Genomic DNA, 13,386 nt, shown 5'->3' on the forward strand with positions numbered 1-13,386 from the left:
GGGTTACCATTTGTTACCATACAACATTATTACAATATTATTGAGTATATTCCCTATGCTGTACTTTTTATCTCCATGACTTATTTTATTCATGCATATCTTTAAACTGATATAAGTAGAATATAGATGCAGTTTCATATTCTGCATTTGTGACTTCACATAATATCAGCACCCCCCTACCTTAGTTTTCATGCTCATTTTTTTAATGGCTACCTACTATTCTATCATGCTGCATTATCAGAATTTTAAAACTTTGTATTTTAATGTTTATAATATTATTATAAATTCATTATAATAGAGAACATAACAGAGAACTTCACGAAGACAGTTCCTCCTCCCTGGCCTTTACAGTTATTTCCCTGAGATAAATTCTTAATAATGGAAATGCTAATTTAATTAAACAATATTTTTAATGACCTTTATTTTTTAAAGATTTTATTTATTTATTTATTCATGAGAGACACAAGAAAGAGAGGCACAGACAGGCAGAGGGAGAAGCAGGCTCCATTCCATACAGGGAGCCTGAAGTGGGACTTGATCCCTGGTCTCCAGGACCACAAACCGCTGAGCCACCCGGGCTGCCCTTTTTAATGACTCTTGACACATAAATCAAATGATATCCCAAGAACATTATATTAATTCAGACTGACATATTGACTGGATGTCTTTAAATGCTATATTTATATATTATTATTTTTTAAAGATTTTATTTATTCATGAGAGACACAGAGAGAGGGAGAGAGGCAGAGACACAGGCAGAGGGAGAAGAGAAGCAGGCTCCACGCAAGGAGCCCGATGTGGGACTCGATCCCAGGTCTCCAGGATCACACCCTGGGCTGAAGGCGGCACTAAACTGCTGAGCCACCTGGGGTGCCCTCTATTTTTATTATTAATCCATACTGAAAATACTGAAAAATACAGAGAAGAATGATAATCCTGGATCTTACAACACAGAGATAAGCATGGCTAATTTTTTAAAAAGATTTTATTTATTTATTTATTTATTTATGTTCTTAAAATATTTTATTTATTTATTCATGAGAGACACAGAAAGAGGCAGAGACATAGGCAGAGAGAGAAGCAGGCTCCATGCAGGGAGCCTGATGTGGGACTGACTTGATCCCAGAACTCCAGGATTACACCCTGAGCTGAAGGCAGACACTCAACCACTGAGCCACCCAGGCATCCCAATTTTATTTATATTTTTGACACAGAGAGGTAGAGGTAGCACAAGTAAGGGGAGCCACAGGTAGAAGGAGAGGGAAAAGCAGGCTCTCTGCAGAGCAAGGAGACCGATGTGGGATTCGATCCCATCATGACCTGAGCTGAAGACAGATGCTTAACCGAGTAAGCCACCCAGGCACCCCAAGCATGGCTAATATTCCTTCTGTATTGGTCGTTAACATGTTTGTCAATTGTTATTTCTTCTGGGATGTGTCCTTGTCCATTTTAAACTTGGGATGTAGTTTAAATTATTAGTCTATAAACATCACTTCATAAATTAAGGATATTAACTTGCCCTTTTGCTGAAAATACTTTCCCCCATTTTGCCATCTGGATTTTGTTTATAATGGCTTCTGACGTAAAAGTTTAATATTTTAGGTAACCAAGAATACTGTCACACCTTTTGTAATTTCTTTTTTTTTTTTTTTTTTTTTTAAGATTTTTACTTATTTATGAGAGACACACACAGAGAGGCAGAGACACAGGCAGAGGGAGAAGCAGGCTCCCTGCAGGGAGTCTGATGCGGGACTCGATCCCAGGATCCTGGGACCACGACCTGAGTCAAAGGCAGCCGCTCAACCCCTGAGCCACCCAGGTGCCCTTTGTAATTTCTTCTATTGATTTTATGCTTTGGAAATATTTTATCCAAGTTAAGTGAGGTACTTATAATGTCATCTAGGTTTTGGATAGTTTTATCAATTGATTCTTTACATCTTTTAGGAATGTATGCTGATACACAAAGTGATGAAAAATTTAAGCAGGGGTGGGAAGGTACAGAGAATCTTAAGCAGGCTCCATGCCCATCATGGAACTTGACATGGGGCTTGATCTAACAACCCTGATATCATGACCTGAGCCAAATTGAAGAGTGGGATGCTCAACTGACTGAGCCACCCAAGTATCCTGATGAAAATTATTTTTGTCCACATATTATTTCCTGTACCATTAAAAAATAATACCCATTCAGGGGCACCTGGGTGGCTCAGTCAGTTAAGTGTCCAACTCTTCATTTCTTTCTTTTTTTTTAAAAAATATTTTATTTATTTATTCATGAGAGAGAGAGAGGCAGGGACATGGGCAGAGGGAGAAGCAGGGTCCCTCTGGGGAGTCTGATGTAGGACATGATCCCAGGACCCCAGGATCATGACCTGAGCCAAAGGCAGCTGCTTAACCACTGAGCCACCCAGGTGTCCTTGATTCTTCATTTCTCCTGAGGTCATGACCTCAGGTTCCTAGGATAGAGCCCTGTGTTGGGCTTTGCAGTCAGCAGGGAGTCTGCTTTTTTCCCTTTTCCCCACTTGTGCATCAAGTGCATTCTCTCTCTCAAATAAATAAATCTTTAATAATACCCATTCATTTTTCATTAGTCTTGATGTCTCTTTATCCTGTAAGTTGTTTTTATTATTTATTTATTAAAAAGATTTTATTTATTTATTCATGAGAGACACAGAGAGAGAAAGAGGCAGAGACACAGGCAGAGGGAGAAGCAGGCTCCATGCAGGGAGCCCAATGCAGGACTTGATCTCAGGACCTCAGGATCACGCCCTGAGCTGAAGGCAGATGCTCAACTGCTGAGCCACTCAGGCGTCCCTTTCATATAAGTTTTTATACATATAAATTTTAGAGTTATCTATTCCGGTTTCTATTATACGTCTGTCAATTTGTATTAACTATTGTAGGTTCACGTGTTTTAAAATTTTTTTTTTTTTTATTTATGATAGTCACAGAGAGAGAAAGAGAGGCAGAGACACAGGCAGAGGGAGAAGCAGGCTCCATGCACCAGGAGCCCGATGTGGGATTCGATCCCGGGTCTCCAGGATCACGCCCTGAGCCAAAGGCAGGCGCCAAACCGCTGCGCCACCCAGGGATCCCGGTTCACGTGTTTTAATACATGATTGTAGGACAAGTCTCTTACTCTTGGCTTGATCTTTATTTTCAACACTATCTTTGCTATTTTCAATACTTTTTATCTATTTATTTTTGTTTGATGATGACACAGGTAATCAAAAGATAAATTACTTGGTCAATTACTTGGCAGATATGTGGTCATATGAGTGTCAAAATACAACTGGCTTTACAGGTAAAATTTCCTTAGAAAGAGAAGACAAGTCATGGTAATCACAAAGCAAAAACCTACAGAAAACATACAAAAGATAAAAAGAAGGGAATCAAACCATAGCATTACAGAAAATTGTAAATTCACAAAGGAAGATAGCAAAAGTGGAAGAAAGGAGTATGGGAACTACCAAATAGTTAGAAAACACTAATAAGATGGCATTAGTAACTTCTTACCTATCAATGATTACTCTAAATGTTAATGGATTAAGTTCTCCAATCAAATGGCACAGACTGGTTGAATGGACAGATAAAAAGACCCAACTATATAATGCCTATACGAGATTCACTTCGGCATCAAGGACACATACAGGCTCAAGATGAGAGCATGTAAAAAGGAATTTCATGCAAGTAGAAACCAAAAGAGAGCAGGAGTAGCCATATTAATATCAGATTAAAAAAAATACACTTTAACTCAAAAGCTGTTAACAGAAAATAAAGAAGGCCATTATATTAAAAAAAAAAGAAGGTCATCATATAATTATAAAAAGGTCAGTTCATCAAGAAGATATAACAGTTGCAAATATGCTAATCATTATCTTAACTTTCAGGGAGTGGTAATCATTGATCACAGATTCTCCATAAGCAAATAATGAAAAAGTTTGAAATATCATAATAACTACCATAAAGTGACAGAGACATGAAGTGAGCAAGTGCTGTTGAAAAAATGGTGCCAATAGGCTTGCTCCACACAGGACTGCAACAAAAAGCACTTGTGAAGTGCAATAAACAAGGTATGCCTATATGCACTCAATATCAGAGCGCCTAAATGGATTAAGCAAATACCAACAGATCTGAAGGGAAAAATAGACAATACAATAATAGCAGGGGACTATAATACCCCATTTTAACAATGCAGAGATCACCCAGGCAGAAAATCAGTATGAAAATGTTGGACTTGGATTTGAACTATGTACACTTAAGACAAAGTGGATGTAACAGACATATACAGACCATTCCATTCAACAGCAGCTGAATACATTCTTCTTAAGTTATACATTAATAGAATAAAAGGAATAGTCTCCGTGACAGATCATATGTTAGGTCACAAAACAATTATTATCAAATTAAAGAAGACTGAACTCATACCAAGTATCTTTTCTAACCGCAATAGTAATTCATAAGAGAAAATCTGGAAAATTCACAAATACATGGAAATTAAGTAATACACCATTGATTAAGCAATGAGTCAAAGAAAAATGGAAGTAAAAAACAATTTTGGACAAATGAAGATAGCAATATAACATACCAAAACTTAGGGATACAGCAAAAGTACTTCTAAGAGGGAAGTTTATAGTGATAAATGCCTACATTAAGAAATATCTTGGGGTGCCTGGGTGATACAGTGTTAAGTCTCTGACTACTCTTGGTTTTCATCTCAGGTTGTAATCTCAAGATTGGGAACTCAAGGCCCACACTGGGCTCTGTGCTCAGCATGGAGTCTGCTTAAGTTTCACTCTCTCTGCCCCTTCCCACCACTCTTTCTCTCAAATAAATAAACCTTCTTTTTTTTAAGGCTTACTTTTTTAAAAAAAAGATTTTATCCATTTATTTGGGGGAGTTGCAGGGGTGGAATGCATGAGCAGGGGGGAGGGGCAGAAGAAGAGGGAGGAGCAGGCTTCTTATGGAGCAGGGAGACTGATTCAAGGCCCGATCCCAGTACCCTGGGATCATGACCTGAGCCTAAGGCAGACATTTAACCGACTGAGCCACCCAGGTGCCCCTCAAATAAATAGATCTTAAAAAGATTCAAATAGGGGCATCTGGCTGGCTTAGTTGGTAGAGTATGCAACTCTTGATCTCAGGGTAGTAAGTTCAAGCCTACCTTGGGTGTGGAGCCTACTTAAAAAAAAAAAAAAGGAAAAAAAAAAAAGGGAAATATCTCAGATAAACGATCTAACATTATGCCCCCCAAAATTAGAAAAACAAAAAATAAGTCCAATGTTAGCAGAAGAAAGGAACAAAGATCAGAGCAGAAGTAAATTAAGGAGACCAGAAAAACAAGAGAAAAGATGAACAAAACTAAGAGCCACTTTTTGAAAAGATAAAACCGACAAACTTTTAGCTACCCAAGGAAAAAAGAAGACTCAAAATCAGAAAGGAAGAGGACATATTACAGCTAATAGCATGGAATCAAAAGGAGCATAAGATTATCATGGATAATTACATGCCAACAAATTAAATAACTTAGAAAAAATGATAAATTCCTAGAAACAACCTATCAAGATTAAATCATGAAGAAATAGAAATTTTGAACAGCCCAATAAAGAGTAAGGAGAGGGATGCCTAGGTGGCTCAGTGGTTGGGCATCTGCCCTTGGCTCAGGTCATGATCCCTGGGTCCTGGAATCAAGTCCCACATTGGGCTCCACACAGGGAGCCTGCTTCTCTCTCTGCCTATGTCTTGGTGTCTCTCTCTGTGTCTCTCATGAATAAATAAAATATTTAAAAGAATAAGGAGAATGAATTAGTAATCAAAAATTTCTCAGCAAAGAAAAGCCTGGGACTATGGGACTAGATGGACTCACTGGTGAAATCTACTAAACATTTTTTTTAAAAGATTTTATTTATTCATTCATGGGGGGCGGTGGGGGGGGGAGCAGAGACACAGGCAGAGGGAGAAGCAGGCTCCACACAGGGAGCCCAATGTGGGACTTGATCCTGGGACTCCAGGATCACGCCCTGGGCTAAAGGCAGGCACTAAATTGCTGAGCCACCGAGGGATCCCTCTACTAAACTTTTAAAGAATTAGCATCAATCCTTTTTAAACTATTCCAAAAAAATTAAAGAGAAGGAAACACTTTCAACTCATTTTACCAGGCCAGTATTACCCATTACAAAAGCCAAATAAAGACACTATAAGAAAACTATCCAATATCCCTGGTGAATATAGATAAAAAATACTCAACAAAATGCAAGCAAACTAATTCAACAGCGCACTGAAAAGATTATTCATCATGCTCAAAATTAATCCCTGAGATACAAAAATAGTTCAAACATATGCAAATCAATGAATGTGATACAGTAATAGAATAAAAGATAAAAATCACATGATGATCTCAATAAATACAGAAAAAGCATGTGACAAAATTCAAAATCCATTCACAACTGGATATGGAACAAATGTTACTCAACATTACAAAGGCCATATATTACAAAGGTCCATATATATGGACAAGTCCATAGTTAACACCATATTCAATGGTGAAAAGCTGAACAGTTTTTTCTTCCTCTTGAGATCAGTAACTACACACAATCACTCTCACTATTTCTAATCAACACAGTACTAGAAGTGTTAGCCAGGACAATCAAGCAAGAAAAAGAAATAAAAAGCATCCAAATTAGAAAGGATTTGCAGGTGGTATGATTTTGTATATAGAAAACCTCAAAGGTTTCACTGTAAAACTAATAAATGAATTCAGTAGTTGCAGATGTGAAATCAACATCTAGAATCAGTTGTGTTTTGATATACTAACAGTAAAATGTCTGAAAAAGAAACAAAACAACCGCATTTAAAATAGCATCATAAAACAAACATTTAGGAATAAATATAATCACAGAGGGAAATGATCTGTACATTGAAAACTTAAGATTTTGATGAAAGAAAATAAAGACACAAATAAATGGAAAGATAGGCCATACTCATGATTTAGAAGAATGAGTATCATTAAAAGGTCCACACTTTCCAAAGCCATCTATACTCTGAATTCAATCCCTAATTTCCAATGGCATTTTTTACAGAAGTAGAAAAAATAATCCCCAAATTTGTAGAGAACCACAAAAGATCTCAAATAGCCAAAGCAATTGTGAGAAAGTAGTAAAAGGCATCATACTTTCTGATCCCAAACTCTATTACAAAGCTATACTAATCAGAACAGCATTGTACTGACATAAAAATAGATACTTGGTGTGGGGGTGGGGAGTTCCTGGGTGGCACTCAGTCAATTGAACATCTGACTTTTGGTTTCAGCTCAGGTCATGATCTCAGGGTCATGAGACTGAGCTCCATGCTTGGTGGGGATTCTGCTTGAGACTTTCTCTCTCTTTTTCTCTGCCCCCCTCACTGCTTATGTGCACAGTCTCTAATAAATAAATAAATCTTAAAAAAATAGACACTTGGATCACTGGAATAGAACTAAGAACACAGAAACAAACTCTTGAATATATGGTCAATACATATGTATATTTGTTTACATAGAATGTATATACCAATATAAATATATTTATATGTAATATATAAATATATATAATACATAAATATTTGTGTAAATGCTTATACATATAAATATATATATTTACATGTATATATTTATTTGATAAGGGAGCCAAGAATACTCAGAAGGGAATGGAAAATCTCTTCAAGAAACTATTGGGAAAACTGGATAATCCTAAGCTATTGAAATTACCATCCTAATAAAATTGGACCCTATCATACACGACTCACAAAAATTAACTTGAAATAGATTTAACCATAAGACCTGACATTGTGAAACTCCTAGAAGAAAATATAGGGAAAAAGCTCCTTGACATAAATGTCTTGGCAATGTTTTTTTTAATGATACCATAAGTACAAACAGATAGATAAGTAAGTGGGACCACATTCAACCAAGAAGCTTCTACATAGCAAAAGAAACAACAAATTGAAAAGGCAACCTGTGGAATGAGATAAAGTATTTGCAAACCATATATCTGATAAAGGGTTAACATTCAAAATATATAAGAAACCCCTATACCTCAAAAAAAAAAATCTTATTTAAAAATGGGCAGAAGACTTGAAGAGACATTTTCCCAAAGAGATACAAATGGCCAACAGATACATGAAAAGATGTTCTACATCACTAATCATGAGGGAAATGCAAATCAAAATCACAATATCACTTCTAACATGTTAGAATTATCAAAAAAGACACATAGTAAGTGGTAACTGATGTTAGTGAGTATGTGGAGAAAAGGAAACCCTTGTGTACTGCTGGTGAGAATGTAAACTGATACAGCTATTAGGGCAAAAAAAAAAAAAAAAGGGGGTTCTCCAAAAAAAATTTAAAAAGGAGAGGCACCTGGATGGTTTAGTGAGTTAGGCATCTGACTCTTGGTTTCAGTTTAGGTCATGATCCCAGAGTCATGGGATCAAGCCCCGTGTTGGATTCTGTGCTCACTAGGGAATCTGTTTGAGATTTTCTCCCTCTCCCATTTTCTCTCTGCCCCTCATCCGGCTTGCAAGTGCACTCTCTCTCAAATAAAATCTTAAATCAAAAAAGGATTCATATGATTGAATCCATATGATTCAATCATCCCACTTCTGGGTACTATCTAAAGGAAATGGAGTCTGGATCACAATGAGGTATCTGTCCTTCCAAGTTCACTAGTATTAACAATAGCCAAGGTGTGGAAACCACCGAAGTGTCCACTGATGGATGAATAAGGAATACACACACAAACACACACACACTGTGGAGTATTATTCAGCCATGTGTATTATTCAGCCATAACAAAGGGAAATCCTGCCATTTGCCACAACATGGATTGACCTTGAGGGCATTATGCTAATAGGTCAAACAGAAAAAGACAAATACTGCATAATGTCACTTATACGTGGAATCTACAAAAGCGAAACTCACAGAAAGATAGTAGAATGGTGGCCAGGGGCTGAGAGCTGGGCGAAATGGGGGAAGATAACCAATAAAGGGTTCGTTTGTTCATTCATTCATTCATTTGGGGGGGGGAGGCGGGTGGCCCAGGGCCCACTGGAGAGCCTAACGTGGAGCTTGTTCTCACAACCCTGAAATCATGACCTCAGCTGAAATCAACAGTCGAATGCCTGACAGATGCCCCCATATCTTCAATTATATAAGATGAATAAGATGTAGGGATTGAATGTCCAGCATGATGACTATAGCTAGCAGTACAGTATTATATACTCAAAAGTAGCCAAGACAGTAGATTTTAAATGTTCCCACCATACACAAAAAAGTGGTAATCTGTGAGATGATTGAGATATTAACTACCTCTCTGTGTTAATCATTTTGTAATAGGTATATGTATCAAATCACCACATATACCTTCAAATTGTCTTATATGTTAATTACATTTCAATAAAGCTGAAAAAAGTAAAACTTTAAAAAAAATGTGTGCATAACAAAACAAGTTATAGAATGATATAAAAGAACTTTTAATTCAAGGAAAAGACAAGGAATGTAAAGAACTAAGGCCAATTCATTCTCCTATTTATTTCTATTTCTATATATATATATATAGAAATATATATTTTTATATTTATATATAAAAATAAAATCTATATATATACATATAAAAGATTTTATTTATCTATTCATGAGAGACACAGAGAGAAAGAGAGAGGCAGAGACACAGGCAGAGGGAGAAACAGGCTCAATGCAGGGAGCCCGATGCAGGACTCGATCCTGGGTCTCCAGGATCATGCCCTGGGCTGAAGTCAGCGCTAAATCGCTGAGCCACCTGGGTTGCCCTGATACTTATTATTTTTTTTCTGATACTTATTTTTAAACTTGAAATATATTTTGCCTGATCATGAAAATAATTCTGCCTAGTGTTAAAAATAAGTTGATATCATACTATTCATTTTTCTCACCTAGTACGGTATTTTTGAATTAATTTTAATTTATGATTTAGTAGCAACACATACTTTTTTTTTTGAGTATAGGTGATGTACAATGTTACATTAGTTTCAGGTGTACAACAGTGATTTGATAAGTTTATGTTATTCTATGTTTACCACAAGGTCACATACACTTTAAATTCTGCTTTATACTGCTAAGAATCCAATGGTTAAAAGGTACTCACAGTCATCACTGAACTCAGATTTTAGCTTGAAAAAGAGAAACTGACCTAAGTGCACCATTTACTCAATGGGCTCAATGAATGGCAATAATACAGGCCTAGAATTCTAGTTATCAATAAAGACACAAAGGTAAAAGTGACTAAGTCTCTGTTCATAATCTAGCAGTTCTAGGTTGTTTTTATGAAATTACATATAGGGACCATGCTGTAGTACACAAAATCAATTTCAATTTTAATAAGCAAACATGTCTTTTTATTAATTACACTGGTTGTGACCGTTATGCCTGCATGGGTAGCAAACTCTAATTTCCCATTCTGCAGTATTATTGGCTATGTTAAGTGATGAGTCTGAAATGATTTGCAAAGTTTTTTAATTTGCATAAATAATTTAAAGATAGGTATAGGTATGGAAGAAACACAGAAGCACAAAATAAACCAGAAAGACTTTTGGAATCAATATGTGAGTGTCATTATCCAAATCCCAAGCATGACCTAGGTAAAGTAATTACCAAGGGTACAGAAACTGAGCAAGAAATGGCTTGTCCAAGATCAAACAATCTGTGTAAGAAATAAGGCTAGAACCATCTACCACGTAGAGGAAAAGGGGACATTCCAGGCTAATTTCATTTTTCACTCAAGAATTTAGGTTCTACTGCAAAGGAAGGGCAGTATCAAGTACTAGAAGATGCAGGAGTCTGGTTTTTTACCTAATCAACTGTATAATTTCATGTAAATCTTTAACTGTCTCTAGATTTCAAAAAACTACTTTCTAAAAGTAGTTAAAGGTCTATTTCTCAGGGTGCTTGGGTGGCTCAATTGGCTAAGCATCTGCCTTCAGTTCTGGTCATGATTCCAGGGTCCTGGGATTGAGTCCCATATCAAGCTCCTTGCCTGGCGAGGAGTCTGCTTCTCCATCTGCTGTCAGCACCCCCCCCCCCCCCCGCCATGCTTGTGTGCATACTCTCTTTGGTAAAAATAAATAAAATCTTAAAAAAAAAAAAAAATTAAAGGTCTACCTCTAAAATCCCTTTTACTTGAAATTTCTAAGACATAACTGTTTAGCACTGCCCTGACTTGTCCTCATTGGGATCTTTGGGGTTTGGACCCCCAGTCTTCATTCAATGACCAGGGCAGGGGCAGCCCCGGTGGCACAATGGTTTGGCGCCGCCTGCAGCCTGGGGTGTGATCCTAGAGACCTGGGATCGAGTCCCACATCGGGCTCCCTGCATGGAGCCTGCTTCTCCCTCTCCTTCTGCCTGTGTCTCTGCCTCTCTCTCTGTGTCTATGAATAAATAAATAAATAAAATCTTAAAAAAAAAAAAAAGAAAAAAAAAAGACCCATCTTTAAAAAAAAAAGAAAAAAATGACCAGGGCAGTTTCAGTAACCTCCCAGGGCTTTTTCAACTTAGCTCTGTTCTGGCTTCTAGTGATGAACGAAACTGTAAATCTATAGTGAACAGCATTTGTACCAGTAATAGTTTTTGGTGGTGGTGAGGGAGGTGTTTTTCAGTGACTGAAAAAGGTTTTCTAATTTTGTTCCGATCTTTCCCTTTAGAATCTATATAGTTCTGCTCTCCCTAGAATGTGTGAATTAAATGGCTCTGGAAATATTTCCAAATTTACTCAAACACTTGGAAACAAAGCAGATAAATGTGGTTGCTTAAGAGTTCTTTTTTGGCAAATTCATGACAATACCTTTTAAAAAATCAGGTACCCAAAACTGGACCACCAAGGGCAGGTAAATGGAAATTACATACTTTGGTAAACTTTACTTATGAGAACAGAAAAGGATCAAAGCAAACACAGTAAAGTAGCAACTCTGTGTTTTACAAGTTCTTTGAAGACCTTTATATTTTCGCTTTGGGTATTCTGCTTTTCCCTTTTGGTCCTCCCCTCTGGATTTGGGGATTATAAAGTGTTAAGAATCTATAGACTCGTTTGTGTTGTAGATCAGGGTTCTGAATGTCAAATGAGGCTTACCCATAACTGGTTAGCTCCTTAAGGGGCAGAAAAGCATGTACAAACCAAGTAGTTTCCACTTTTTTTTCCACTTTTCTCTTAGAAATTAGATGGGTAACAATATATGGAAAACAAGTATCTTATTCAAGGATATAGCTTGCTGTGTTCATTCTGAGCTTCATTCACAAGATGGCAAATGGTCTGTAGTCCTAAGTTATTGATATAACAGAATACATTACTAGCTTAAACTGTCACGTCTCCAAAAGATATCCTTGAAAGACGATACATAAAATAGTGGAATCATATGAATTGTTCTGATAATTTCTCAAAAACAATCATTATCAGAGAAGGAAAAAAATTAAAAAAGCAATGACAGCATTACTAGTCCAAGAATGTTAGTTCTACGGTCTGGAATAATAGAATTTCTCTAGACCTCAAATTCTTAATAAAAACTAGGGGGCTAGGGGCTATATAAGATTTTCATTAAGATCCTTATCAGTTCTGAAATTTCATGAAATGATGAGAAATTTCATGAAATGAGTTAATTCTGACTATTAACTCTACTGACATAGATGTCATTTTTTTCCTTATAAAATCTGCTCAGTGACGCCTGGGTGGCTCAGTGGTTTAGCGCCTGCCTTTGGCCCAGGGTGTGATCCTGGAGTCCCGAGATCGAGTCCCATGTTGGGCTCCCTGCATGGAGCCTGCTTCTCCCTCTGCCTCTGTCTCTCTCTCTCTGTGTGCCTCTCATGAATAAATAAAATCTTAAAAAAAAAAAAAAAAAAAGAAAAATATAAAATCTGCTCATTGTCCAAGCTTTACTGTTAAATAACATATATGGTGACAGGACCCTGGTGTTAAGGAAAAATTTCTCATAAATCATTTGGAAAAGTTTATCTGGGTAAGAGTCAAGGGATTTTGCCAGATAAACTTACTGTCATTTCCTCCCAAGCCTGCTAAACGGTAATATGGGACACGAGTCCTAGATAATAAGGAAGTAAAGAGGAATTACCAAAATACTGGGGAGAGTGAAATTTAAAGAGCAGTGGATACCACAGCTCAAAGTACAACAATTTAAAAGGTAGATAATCTATATGAAATGAGTAGTGAATTCTTTGTAACTGACACCATGTTATTCTACCTATGGCCTATAAAAGATTCAGAAATGTAGTATGGCAACCCTATTAAAGATTTAATTAACAACTCTTTTCATATGTCAGTCTACAGAGAATGTTAGCAACTTAGTCTTTGCAGTCTAATAGTGTATTTGTGT

At 36.8% G+C, this 13,386-nt stretch overlaps 1 protein-coding gene across 6 annotated transcripts in view; it reads right to left on the reverse strand.

Annotated features, from left to right (window-relative positions):
- PREPL (prolyl endopeptidase like) overlaps nucleotides 1–13,386 on the reverse strand; it is a 58,843-nt gene that overhangs the window by 24,872 nt on the left and 20,585 nt on the right. The window lies entirely within an intron of this gene.

This window comes from Canis lupus, chromosome 10 (genome assembly GCF_011100685.1).
Source record: "Canis lupus familiaris isolate Mischka breed German Shepherd chromosome 10, alternate assembly UU_Cfam_GSD_1.0, whole genome shotgun sequence".
NCBI lineage: Eukaryota > Metazoa > Chordata > Mammalia > Carnivora > Canidae > Canis > Canis lupus.